General features: G+C 35.9%; 1 protein-coding gene across 1 annotated transcript in view; it reads right to left on the minus strand.

Moving 5' to 3' along the window:
• LOC149425353 (uncharacterized) overlaps positions 1–13,001 on the minus strand; it is a 149,311-nt gene that overhangs the window by 131,778 nt on the left and 4,532 nt on the right. The window lies entirely within an intron of this gene.

Here is a 13,001-nt window from a genome sequence, read left to right on the forward strand (position 1 = left end):
AGATCAGTTTTAGAAACATATACTATCACATCGAGAAACGTCTGGACGCGAAACACAAAGCTGGTTGGTTGCTGGGAAGTAAATTATGAACATTTATAAAAGTGTCTTAACTAAATACTTAAACGAAATATTCGACTCTGAAAATGGAACCGAATTTTTTTGCCGAAATTGGACTTCGCAAATTTGTTCATACCGTGGCGAGTAATTTGCGCTCCCATGTAAAAATGTCTATTCATTCAAAAGCAGGTTTTACTTTTAAGAAGTAAATGGTGATATTATAATGCGAGATGCCTATTTACTGTCAGATTGATTTATTGACGAATCACAGTCAGCCTTACTCCCTTCGTTCTTCAACAGTTGATTTTACCCCTCGCCATTATCTTCTCGTCTATTAATTCCTATGTCTGTGCACTGGGTCTACCTATGGCTACGTAAGCAAACGCATTAAGCCCCGTATACCCGATTTCTACCGATTTATAGCATATTTATTTTGAAAACTTTAAAGTTTTTAAGTTCCTAAAAAATTATGTTATTTTTGAAGATAATATCTACACATCTGTTATGCCAAAACGTTAATTATATGAAATTCACTCGATAGAAAAAAATCACAAAGCTCCGAAAATTATTCAAAACACGTTTTGTTCTGTTATTTAATACGTAATAGGCATGAAAAAATTCACAGTGTTTAAATGTAACTAAAGCATTTGTCAAGAGATTTTTGCTCTATTTCAAACAAGTCGTGTTAAATTAAATATTTTCACCATTTTCGCTTAATTTTTTTTTTCAAATCAAAAATTATTTATTGTAAAATAAAAATTACAGAAGGTGTAGCTTATGGGTAGACCCCATTCTTCCAGCTAACCACAATTATTTAATTACAATGTTTATATAATATTATTTGTTTTATTATAATAATTACAATGTTTATACAGATAAAATAACAATATACCAATGAAAAAATACAAATATATATACCAATAAAAATAAGCGTTTAAATTAATTTATTTTTATTTTTTAATTATCATCGGTTTAATATTAGCGCGCTCCCTCTAACATTCGAATTCAAATATTTCCCTTTATTTTTTTACATTAGATACATTTAAAGGAGACATAACAGTAATAATATAGCATAATGAGAGCATATATTTAAAATGAGTAGGTACAAGTGTTATTACGTTTTGTTGGGTCGAATTTAGTTTCTAGCTAGGCAGATTGCCTGTTCCAAGGAACCAAATGTTTTTGAAATGCCAAATGTAATTTAATTTTCACTCTTTTTTTAAAATTAAGTATACTTATATTAAGTTTTTACTAAATGTGACATTAATAGGTAAACATGTATAGTTTTAAGTGACATTATATAATAGTTTTTCAGTCCAACCATCTTTGAACGCTTACTACGGGGCCTTAAGATATCTGGACTAATTACAAGCCGGACACTTTTAATGGAAATAGATGCTTTAGAAACAAACTAGTCATATGCAACGCAAACCTTCCGCTTACGCTTCCACGTCTGCGCCGATCTGGGCTGTCGAGTAAAGGACGTTTAGATAGACGGGGTGGCGTCACGCCTCCAACGAGTTGATTTCACATCTACGAGTGGTATTATCTATGCATCTACTGTTATATTTGGTATATTTATGGTTCTTTGTTTTGACAGTTAGCTAAATAAAGTAATAAACTAAGTAAATCGTACTGAAATTCGTTTTGTGAATCGCCTGCGCGCCGCGTACTTAAGAACTAGAGATCTCTTGTCACGTGGCCACACGTTGCGAGCGTAGAACCAGTGTGCACGTTGACCTGGGAACGTAGTAATTCGTGCATCGTGTACGTTAACACAGTGTGTTTCTACCTTTAATTGTCGGGTAGGGATAAGCATTAATTTATTCGTGTGTTAATACGTAAAAAAGTGTGTGGTGCTTTGTGGTGGGAATTTCGCTATTAGTATTATTTTGACTCAGTTTAGGGTAACACTGTTAAGTCTAAAATAAAGGACGACGCTATCAAAGTCTGAAACTCTCTAAAAAAATCATTAAGACGTACGAATTCCATCGATTAATTCGAAACATTACCATTATCAACGGCTTTAGACTATGCACATCACTAATATCAATGATACGAAGATGAAGTTTGCGTACGCACGTCATTAAAATATGAATATTAATATATCCTCATCGCGCTATTAACATGCAAATGCCAACGTGTTCAGATTACGAATGATCTTTCAAAGGTCTACAGAAAGATACATTAATTTATATTATGTTAGGTTATCTATGCATAGTGGCGTGGTTTCCAGCTGGTTAACTAAGCTGTCGGATTGCGTTAGCCAATGTGGGGTCCACGATAGTTTCTTGTTCCGTTACCTTACAACTTACTAACTATCGCGGTTAGAACCTAAACAATTCCAGGAACCGAGCAAGTTACGGATAAACTATTTACGAACGAGCGAACTCGCCGGCCAATACAGCCAATGATTATGGATGTTGCATAAAAAATAACGGACGACCATCCTTGTAGGCGAATTTCATAGAAAATTCAGAACTTATTAAATATAAATATTCTGTGTTTGCTTACGGTGTATGCACATGCCAGAAAATGTACACATGGTGTCCGGAAACTAGTGGTACAGACGGGAAACTGTAAAATCTATCTCACATTTGGATTCGATTTTGCAGTATAACCTCTTTTCGATTTGAGCTTCGTTTCCCAATAAATTGCAAGTTGGAATTTCTAAACTTAAATATTTTAAAAATACATATAGCTATCACGGGACGAATAGCATGGAACTTCGAATTTGATTTTTAATGAACTGAGTGAAAATATAAGTAAAAAAATCTTTATATTTTTTTTAAATATGCACAAAGTAACATATTATAAATTAAAAAATTATCATCATTTAGAATAGATTCATTGCCAATTTTAATGAGGATACTCATGTTATATAGTTGTGACAGCCGGGCGGAAAGAGCCGACGAGTCACGAGGCTGGCCGAACGAAGCGTCGTCCCGTTTCAGTGCAACAGCGTCGTCCCGTCTTGCCAAGTTTGTCCCCTAGTCGCGTCACAAGATATTTGACAATAAAATTGTCTAGTAATCTTATTAACGTACTAGGTATAAACACGACAAAATTTCCGCGAACCGAGTCGCGAAATATGGGAAAGGGACGAAACAACCGCAAACGTCGCGAGATGCTGCTTGCGGTTGCTTTTTCTTTTCCCATAAGCGCCCTTGAGGTGATTTTTCACGGCGCAGTATAAATTAGCAAAACATTATTATAAGTTTAACTTTTGTGAGTAGTAATGCCTAGTAGCAGCGGTTATTCATTTGGAAATATGTGCAAATATCGTTTAAAATATAAACAAATATTGTAAGTTCAATATCAACGCAATATTTAGAACAGCTGACAGAGCGCGGAGAATTAATAATATTATAGGATTATGTTCACACGCACCATTTGTAAACCGCACAAAAATAAGAAATTCATAACATTTTTTTTTAAATTTTTCATAAAATGAATCATCCCAAGTTTCGCGGTATGAGCGTGGAATACGGTCATATGATGTTTGAACAGTCGCTTTCAAACCGACATAACACACATCAGGAAGACGAAATCTTCGGATGCGCCTCACAAACTGGTTCGTGGCTTTTCAAGTGAAGTAAATAACATTTGAGAACTTAGCATTTAAGGCGATGTGCCCACATAATTGAACGAAATGTGACCTACGATGAGCAACTAGCATTGAAGATATAAAGACGCCCGAAAGATGTTAGTTTAATAAAGCTGCAATTATAAATATATTGTAAAATGTCCTTGATGTGATTTTTTTTTTTTTAAAATACTTTTATTCACCTGTTCTAGGCCATATCGTATAAATTAATTAAAGATTGCAAAGATTATGCAAAGCAAGTGATGTGAGTCACGGTGCTCGTTGATGTGATTGCCTTTTTTGGTTTTTTTTCTCTGCGTTGGAAAAAACACATGGAATTGAGAACAAGACACCAAAACAAGCTGGAAAATGTTTCTATTTGAAATCTGTTCTGAGAGATCGAAGGTCTTTTCGCTTGTGCAAAAATTGTTTTAACAGAGCGAAACATAGAATTATGTAAATACCTAGTCATGAAATAAAATACTTAAAATGTTATATTACAAAGACGAGGGCGGGTGCAAAATCTATTAATGTATTATACAGGGTTTTCAAATAAGAGGTGTTATTTTGAATAGCCCGCTATTTCGGTAGATGTTACTTTTGAAGCTGTTACATTTTTTTGATATTTGACAAGTAGAAACTACGCCATTAATAAAAATGGAACGATACACGCTTCAACAACGCATTGAAATTATTAAAATTCACTTGAGTGAATCAAATGCAAATCATCTTGAGTATTGAGGCCCATTTCCACCTCGGCGGCTTCGTCAACAAGCAAACTTGTCGCATCTGGGGCTCGGAAAACCCAAGAGTTATTGTTGAAAAGCCTCTCTATCCTCAACGTGTGACTGTTTGGTACGGTTTATGGTCCGGCGGAATCATTGGACCTTACTTTTTCGAGAATGAGGCTGGAGCAACAGTTACGGTGAATGGATTGCGCTATCGAGAGATTAATGATTTTTTTATGGCCGGAATTGGATGGTATTGATCTGGACATCGTTTACTTTCAACAAGACGGCGCTACGTGCCACACAAGCAACGAAACCATTGATCTTTTACGATTGAATATCAAAATAACACCTCTTATTGGAAAACCCTGTATATTAAGGTATGAAATAATATACTTAAAATTTTATATTACATGTGTCTGTATTTTAAATGTTATATTACGTTAATCAAAATCTTAGGTTAAATAAATACATAAAATAAAAACACGCAATAAAGTTGTGTTTTTCTCTGGGAAGGTCTCGTGCCAAGATGAGTTAAAGCATTAATTAAGTTACCACTAAGTACGTAGTGTGTTGAAAAGTGCGTGCTAAGGTGGAATTACCTAAGATCGAGATCTGAAAGCTGTGAACCGTGCAGGATCCTAGGAGAATTACGTGAACCTATTCACGAACTTCAATTGCGTATTAAAAAGGAAAACCTTGAAATAAGACAAAGAAAAAATCGTTGGTTGTTTAGATTACCTCGAATTACCTTATTGTATTCGGGTCATCGCAAGAGCAAAGTATAATATAATGTAGATAAAAATTATCAAGTTCCTGTGTAAAGGTATACGCTTTATGTACATATAACTTATCGTAGTTAACTAATATCAGTGGCGTAGCTATAGGATTCATGGGGGGAGAGTTAGACCCTAAGGGAGAGGGGAGATGCAAGGCAGAAGGGAGATGGGGGATGGAAAATTTATTAGAAGGTTTTTTGGGACTCACAACTTAATATTTACGTCACATTGATAAAAAATATAGTGCAAATAATATTATTGTATTTTCAACGATCAACGAACACTATTCTCTTTTTTCCTATGAAATTCTGAGGCCGAGGGGGTGGGGGGTTTGAACCCCCTAAGCCCTCCCCTCCAATGTATATTTTATATTCAATATACTAGCACAGACCCGTGAAAAATCACGGGATATTTAGTTTTTTTAGGATTTGTGAAGCAGAAAGAATTTATAAAATATTTGCCCCGTATTTTAGAAATTATTTGGAGATTTTCTTTCATTTCGATTAAACACCGTTAGTAATAAACTTCACGAAAAATCACGAAATTTGTCAAAAAAAAATTAACAACAGAAGTACACATTTCAAATATAGAATTATTATTAAAATTAAATATTGTTGGGACCTACTTTATCGCTTGCCTGAATAACTGTTGCCTGACAATCGGTTCCAATTATAAAAAAAAAAATTCAAAGCTAACTTGAGTTCAACGTGAATAATTTCACGAATAGATGATTTCACGGGGGAATATTTAGCACCACTCACCGACTGCCGAAATTAGCATGTTTGATAATATATTGAAAGTTTAATTAGTAATTTTGTTACAAGTTTTCCCCTCTAGAGGCCTTTAAATGGCTGCTAGAAGATGGTGGGGAAACAGTTTGTAGCAGATGTAAATTACTCAAAATAAATATTATTTTATATTTTTATATGATCGGTGCAAATTTTTTCGTGTTTTCTTTGATCGCTCTTATTTTTAAACCGTTGAAAAATGTTAAAAAATGAAAATCAACCGGCATCTGGCAAATTCATAAAATAAACAAAAACTCATTTACTCGATGAGGGAATGCTATAAAAATGTTATTGTTGCCATTCCAACTTGATCTGCAGGAAGAAAACGTTACGTAAACAACAATAAAAATATTCCATGGTTCTGAATCAAACCATACCGACTTTATTTGATAAATAAAAAGACAGATAAAAGCATCCTCACACATTTGTTTCTTCGTGTTTTCCATAAAACTGTTACACACCAACAATATATTACGGAGAAGATTACAATTTTTTATATACGTGTAAAATAGGACGGTTTTACACCAGCAATATATTGCGGAGAAGATTACAAATTTGAAGTAGATAGTACACATATAGATAGTTGCTGAACTATCTGTAAGTGACGTTGAATATGTCGATGGTCAATGCATAATTGTTAAAAATTTGAGTCGCTTTGTTGATTAGCGCGTTCTGATTCGCATTCTGGCAAAAATCCTCGCTTTCGGAGCATAAAAAAGTGCATGAGATATCCCACGAATATACTTGTTAGGCACTTGTAACCTAACCTCTTTAGGTGGATTAAGTATAGTTCCAGAGATTAATTAATTTATAACAAAAAGGGGAAGTGCGTAGGTACGTATATTTATATTTAAGAACGTGTATGTAAGTGTGTGTTGTAGTGACGAATACTTGCATCTCTGCATAAATATCTACGACTGTAGTGGGTTTTTCGATACTGGCAAAGTAAATATTTGAATAAACAAATTACCAATAAATTGTAGAGAGAACGTATGATGATTTTGTCGTGATAAGTCCAATAACATTTTGACTTTCGACGAATTTAGTACTCAAAAAAATGATAAAAAAAACTTTACTCTTTCCAGACAGACTGCATAAATATATCAAATTCACGAAGAAAAATGAGTATTTATTGAGAATCTCTACAAATTATTAGTAATCTGGTTAAAAACAACGAGATTTCAGTCCCTTAACGAATGAATTGATAGGTTCCTGATAAACTTTAATGAAAATACGAATGTATTATCACGATGTCGGAACACGTGTTCGTAAAAATTCAAATATTTTCACATTTTGTCATTATAAGAGTATGTAGTGGTACGCCACTACTTCATTCGAACGGAATTCTAGAAGTTTCGGTTTTTCCAAACAAGCTTCTTGGATGTTCTTTTATTTTTTATTTATTTGTTTGGCAAATTCTACATAGCAACCAAATTGTTCGAGAAGCTTCTTAACCTTTTAAAAGCGACAGCATGAAGAATCTAGTCAGTCATCAATCCGCCATCAGTTAACAAAGTGCTCAACGAGTGATAATCCGCGCACCTTATTTGTGCGAAGGACATTCTTCTCGGCTCTGCTCATGGACTACATCGGGACATCATCATAGCGCTTTGGCCCAGATCGCCGTCCCTGGCCAACGCTACATGGATTACAGCGCCCTGGTTCCAGCGTCTCTGACCAGCGCTTCATCCACGCACCATGACCACCACGAGGACACGCACCATCCTCACTGGTCTACTCAGCTCCCGCTCAACCGCCTACAAGGTCCACCGCACCTTCGGCCTTCCCGTCAGCACTGGAGTACTGATTGCCAAGATCGCCAGTGCCTGACAGTCAACGAGTCCGGTCACTAGCGCCCGGCGTCGACTCACAGACCCGCGCTTGACCAGCCATCACCGCCTGCATCCGGAGAATACTACATCTGTCCAACGTCATCTCATCACGGCTACCTAACTCATCAAATAAACACTCTGACCTTCACGACACGTCTTGAAAGACGCGGAATGAAATTCCGCGCCTCCTCACAAGATCCCCAAAAGTATATTATCAAGGCAAATGCTGGTGCATGAACGTGTTCCGATATATTACAAATTTAATAAAAGTTTATCAGGAAACGGCATGCAATCCCGTTTTTAACCGGATAATTTGAAGAGATTCTTAATAAATTAGCAATACTCATTTTTCTCCGTGTGTAAGTAGGCAAGGTTGAAGTTCTGTTTTTGTTGAATGATTTATTTATCCATTCGTTCCGAGAACTTCCCATTGAAGTAATAACTACCTACTTCACGCATTTCATACGAACAAAACAAACTGGCTCATTTTCTGATTTAATCTTAAATAGACGAAAGAAGCACAGATTGCTATAAACATAGATCGCGATGTAATTTCTATATATTCCCACGTGTTTCACGATAATTTGAAGAAGATTTTAGCCACCCACCACCCACTTGGCGATTAGTGATTACATCACGTCCCCACTCTCGGCTATTGAAGCCGATGATGTTGGCAGTTTCTTGAACCACGAAACTATTTTCTTGCCCATGCCTTTATATGGTAGAACATAATAAGGTATAACCTAGTCTAAATGAATCACAACATTGAAAAAAAAATTCCAAACAAAAAAGCATAAAAATAATTATTCACCTTACTGACCTTGCTTATTGCGTAATAAATAGCATTCAACGAATTGGGCATTAAATACACCAATTGAACACTAATAATATAAATTTAAAAAAAAAAAATTAATTTATCTTGAGAAATTTGCAATTTTAACTAAGAATACATGTTAGGTGTCCATAGTGTACATTTTTTTATAAATTAGGTAGTAAATAGAATTAACAACAGAAAATAATATAAAAACAATAGGTAGTATTTAACAAATAGAAAAAGTTGAGGTTTCTGATAACCTGCCTAACTAGGCTAGCTGCTAGCCTGTGTTGAGGCAGTCATTTTGAAAGTTAATTTAAATACCTACACTTATATTATAATATGATCGCTCAATATTTTTTTTAGATCAAGTATTTCGAATTTGGGCGAGGGCACCGGTAAAGGCCTTATTATTTACTTTTGATCCAAATTATTTTCCTTTTTTGAAATTTGTTTGAGTATCATATTTTTTATGTTCTGTAAAATCTTGTTGCAATGTACCTAAAATTTCTTTGACCGAAAGTAGTATGCATTACAGGAATTTGGAGTAAATCTTTGTTATTGAACTCATCTCTTTACCCAAGCTAAAGGAAGCGCGTTTCAATTGGTATGCAAAGCTGAAAGCATATTGTGTGTTAAAAAGAAGCGTAATTGTGTTCACATATTCCCGCCAGACGAGGCGCCAAATTTGACAAAACTTATGTTTGACAGTTCGATAACTTAAGGTGCAAGTTTGTTAAGCCCCCTTCTAACATTTTTTCGGGGAGGGGAAAACACTGATAAATTTGATATTTTTATTTGCATTTGAAGACATAAAACACACTCAAATGTGTCAAAATAAACTAGCAATCAAAACAGCCTGAATCAAGCAATGGAAAATCACAATTTTTTGACAGATTCAAAGGTTGCATTGCCGTAATTGTGTATTTGGCATTAAGGGTTGGTTAACGGTTTAGAAAAACAGATGCTTTTCCGAAGTGTTCAAATAAATGGGGAGTTTTAAAAGTTCTATATAGCCAGCGACACATCTCGCTTATCTGCCATTTCCCACCTTTACTTACGTATGTCGATTTTCCAACTCAAATACATTGATAGAGGTAATAAATTAAAAATCATAAATATAATTATATTGTAATTACGGGCAGTATTTATAACACCAGCACATTGCGTCGCGCTGGGATACTAATCCCGGGAAGTAATTTAATCTGGGATTAAACAGTACTGAGAGGCTCTATCAAGTTTTGGGGCATACATTTTTGCGTTATACTCGACACCTAAAGTCGTAAAAATGCTGTTGGAATTTATATAAATTCTAAACTAGGATTAGGATGGTGATAAAAACAGACCATTGTATTATGAAGACGATTTTGTTTCGATATTGTTTCAGTCAATAATTCATTTAGGAGGCGATTATGGGTACTGCTGCCCCGAGAACCATTTATTGGGTAACCAACACCTCTGCCAAAGAAAACCTCAAAAGGTTCACTATGTTTGGTGACTTAGTAAGTGTGCACGATGTTTGTCAAGGTCTTGGCAGTTGCTGCGTCCGCCTACCAGCTGCTTGAAAGGCCTGATTAGGAGATGCCAGTTAAGGGAGACCCTTTGACCCCTCCGACTGGACACTCTCGACCCCGCAAGGCGATAGTAGTGCAATAGGAGTTATAGATTCACACGTATGTCGTACGCAATGACCCTCAGATTCCTATCACCCCTCGGACCTTTTTACTTCCTGGAACTTCATTAAAAAGCGTCTATCTATCCACGCAGCATCCTCAAAGATGACACAGGCCCTGAGGGAAATTATTTTCTTCAGGACCTTCTGTACGGAGTTAATGTAAGTTAGTCTATCATATGATAAAGCCTAGGAGGATAGCGCCCCAAAAAACGACAGTTGAATAATAAATATTATTGATCTCTTGTGAAAGGATATACAGCGGGATTCATGTTCTAGGAATAAAAGAAGATTTAAAATAAACTGGAGTGAAGAAATGGCTTCTTTTTCATAAATAGAGATCCTTCGTAAGATAACAATAATCCAATCCGGCCAGTGGCTGCGTTGGCATCGCGTTTGGATCCCACCCAGGCTTCGTGAGTACAATTCCTAGGTTGGCTAAGTCATCACACAAACGAGCAACATTTTCCGCTTACCGTGGTGGTAGTAGGTTCTTTATTACATTTAATTAAATTCATAATAAACAATTTAAGAAAACACCTGATAAACTAAATTTGTTACCCACTCAAGCATGATTAACGTGTGTTTTCGATTTCTGAAGCCTTATCTCTTCGAAAAGTTCATGAAGCCGTACAATGCATGTAATTATTTCCTATTTTAACTGAGTTAGTACTTCACTATTTGCAATGTACATAGGTGGGTACTATATATATACGTTATCCGGTACACTATTGAACACATTCGTTTATTCCGACAAGATAAACCTACTATCCTCAAACGAAGTCATAAATCTGAATTAATCTAAAAAAATTCTTGGAAAACTGAGACGTCTCACGAATAATTTTATTATGCTTGCGGTTTTGTGACGTGTATCACATTACTGGCGATTCTGAAGGATCCTTTGTGGGCAGACAGCATTATTATGTATTTATTTTATTGTATAAAAACGTGATTCGTCTGTCGGGTGGCGGAAAAGCTAAGCGGGATAGTCATTGTCCCCCACGATACAATTTTTTTTTCTTTGCCTCCCCTGTCCTTGGGTTGAAACTATCATCGATATATATATTTATTTTAGAGAAAACCGTTTAAGAGAGATGTCGCATAAAGACTGTTACATTATCAGTGTTCTTCAATTTCATAATTCATTCATTCATAGTTTTTTTTCCAGTGCACACGAGAAAATACTTTATTTTATCCCTTCTTAACAATATGGCCAAAGTATTCGAGTTCTCTGTGCAAGTGTCTACAGTCACTACCACTACTTTATTACACTACTTACTACATTTAGGCACTTTATTACATTACTTACTATTCATTACATTAGGGTTGACTTTGGGAAAAAAAACTGGCGGTACGTTTGATAGATTCATCATGTTAACAAACGGATCTCAATCTTCAGAGCACAGGCGTTAGGTGGGAGTGCTGTCCGTGTTTTACTGGTATTACAATGGAATGAGCTCCGAGGAACTAGCGTATTGATCCCTTCGGCACCTCGGTCGGGAAATACATCAAACGCGCGCCCTACATTTGCACATGGTTGACATTTGTAACATCAGAATGGGTCGTTTTATCTCGACATCTATCAATCACCATGTGAAGTTGTGCAGATTAACAACTGTCGCCAACAACTGGAGTGAGTGCTCGTCTTCACACGATCAAATTCGTGTTCCGGTGTCTATTTGTAAGAAGCTTCGTTACAACTTGGGCAATTGTAATAAGTTGTGCCGTTGTGAAATTAACTCAGCATTTGTTTAACAATAACGGTAAATCTATCATACCGTGACCCGAGGGGCAAGCAGGGCCAACTGGAATAATGTTACCAGCTGGGCCGTAATGCAAACTATCCCCCTATAATCTAAAGGGCAAGGAATAACAGACTAATACAGGTATCGCTAGAATATTAATATGTAAGAAATCCCAGACAGGTGTGTTGGGGTAGATACAAATGTACTGTTGTTTACCAATGTGACTTTAAACAAAGCTTTACGTACCTGAAGGTAAAAATCACGTAGGTATCATTCGAAGGGGGTCGCTGGGGTCCCCCCATATATCTACCGTTTTAACAGGACATCACCCACCTTCGACCAGTGGTAAATCAGTAAAACGGTGAGAGTACAAAATTGAGAGTAACATTACAGTAGCGCTTTCTAGTAAAAAAATTTTTTTTTAATGACTGCACTCGCGGCTTGTTTGCGGGAGGAATTTTTTTACGGTAATTGGGATCTGAGATATTATTTAATATCTTAAAAGCAACCGGATATATTTTTAAATACACAACGATTACTGAATTGTTTTTCTAAGTTTATCTAAACTACATAGTAGGTATGGAATGTAAAAAAAATGACATAGATATCGCACAAAACTCTCTTTTGGGGGATGCGTAGTACCCCCCAACGGTGCGGGAGGGTTGAGAAAGCGTGGGTTATAATAGGGTCGCACATTTAAATTGACTTGGGAAATTGCTACAATCGTCGTCAAAGACGTATAATAAAGGAGCAACGACGCAATATTTTGTATAATAATATTAACAATTGGATAATTGTAGTGAAAAATCTCCACAAGGGCGGATAGGTACCTACTCAGATGAAAGGATACAAGAAACGGCAGCCGGCTACTAAAGGCGTGCCGTGATTATTTGGAGAGCAATAATTTTATTGAATTTTTTCATACGTTACATTTTATATGAGTTCTCTCGACCACCGTATTAGGCTCATACCTGTATCATGGTGGTATCAACTGGAGAAC

The sequence above is a fragment of the Hesperophylax consimilis genome, chromosome 3, assembly GCF_061612785.1.
Source record: "Hesperophylax consimilis isolate HC1 chromosome 3, BYU_Hcon_1.0, whole genome shotgun sequence".
In the NCBI taxonomy this organism is placed as follows: Eukaryota; Metazoa; Arthropoda; class Insecta; order Trichoptera; family Limnephilidae; genus Hesperophylax; species Hesperophylax consimilis.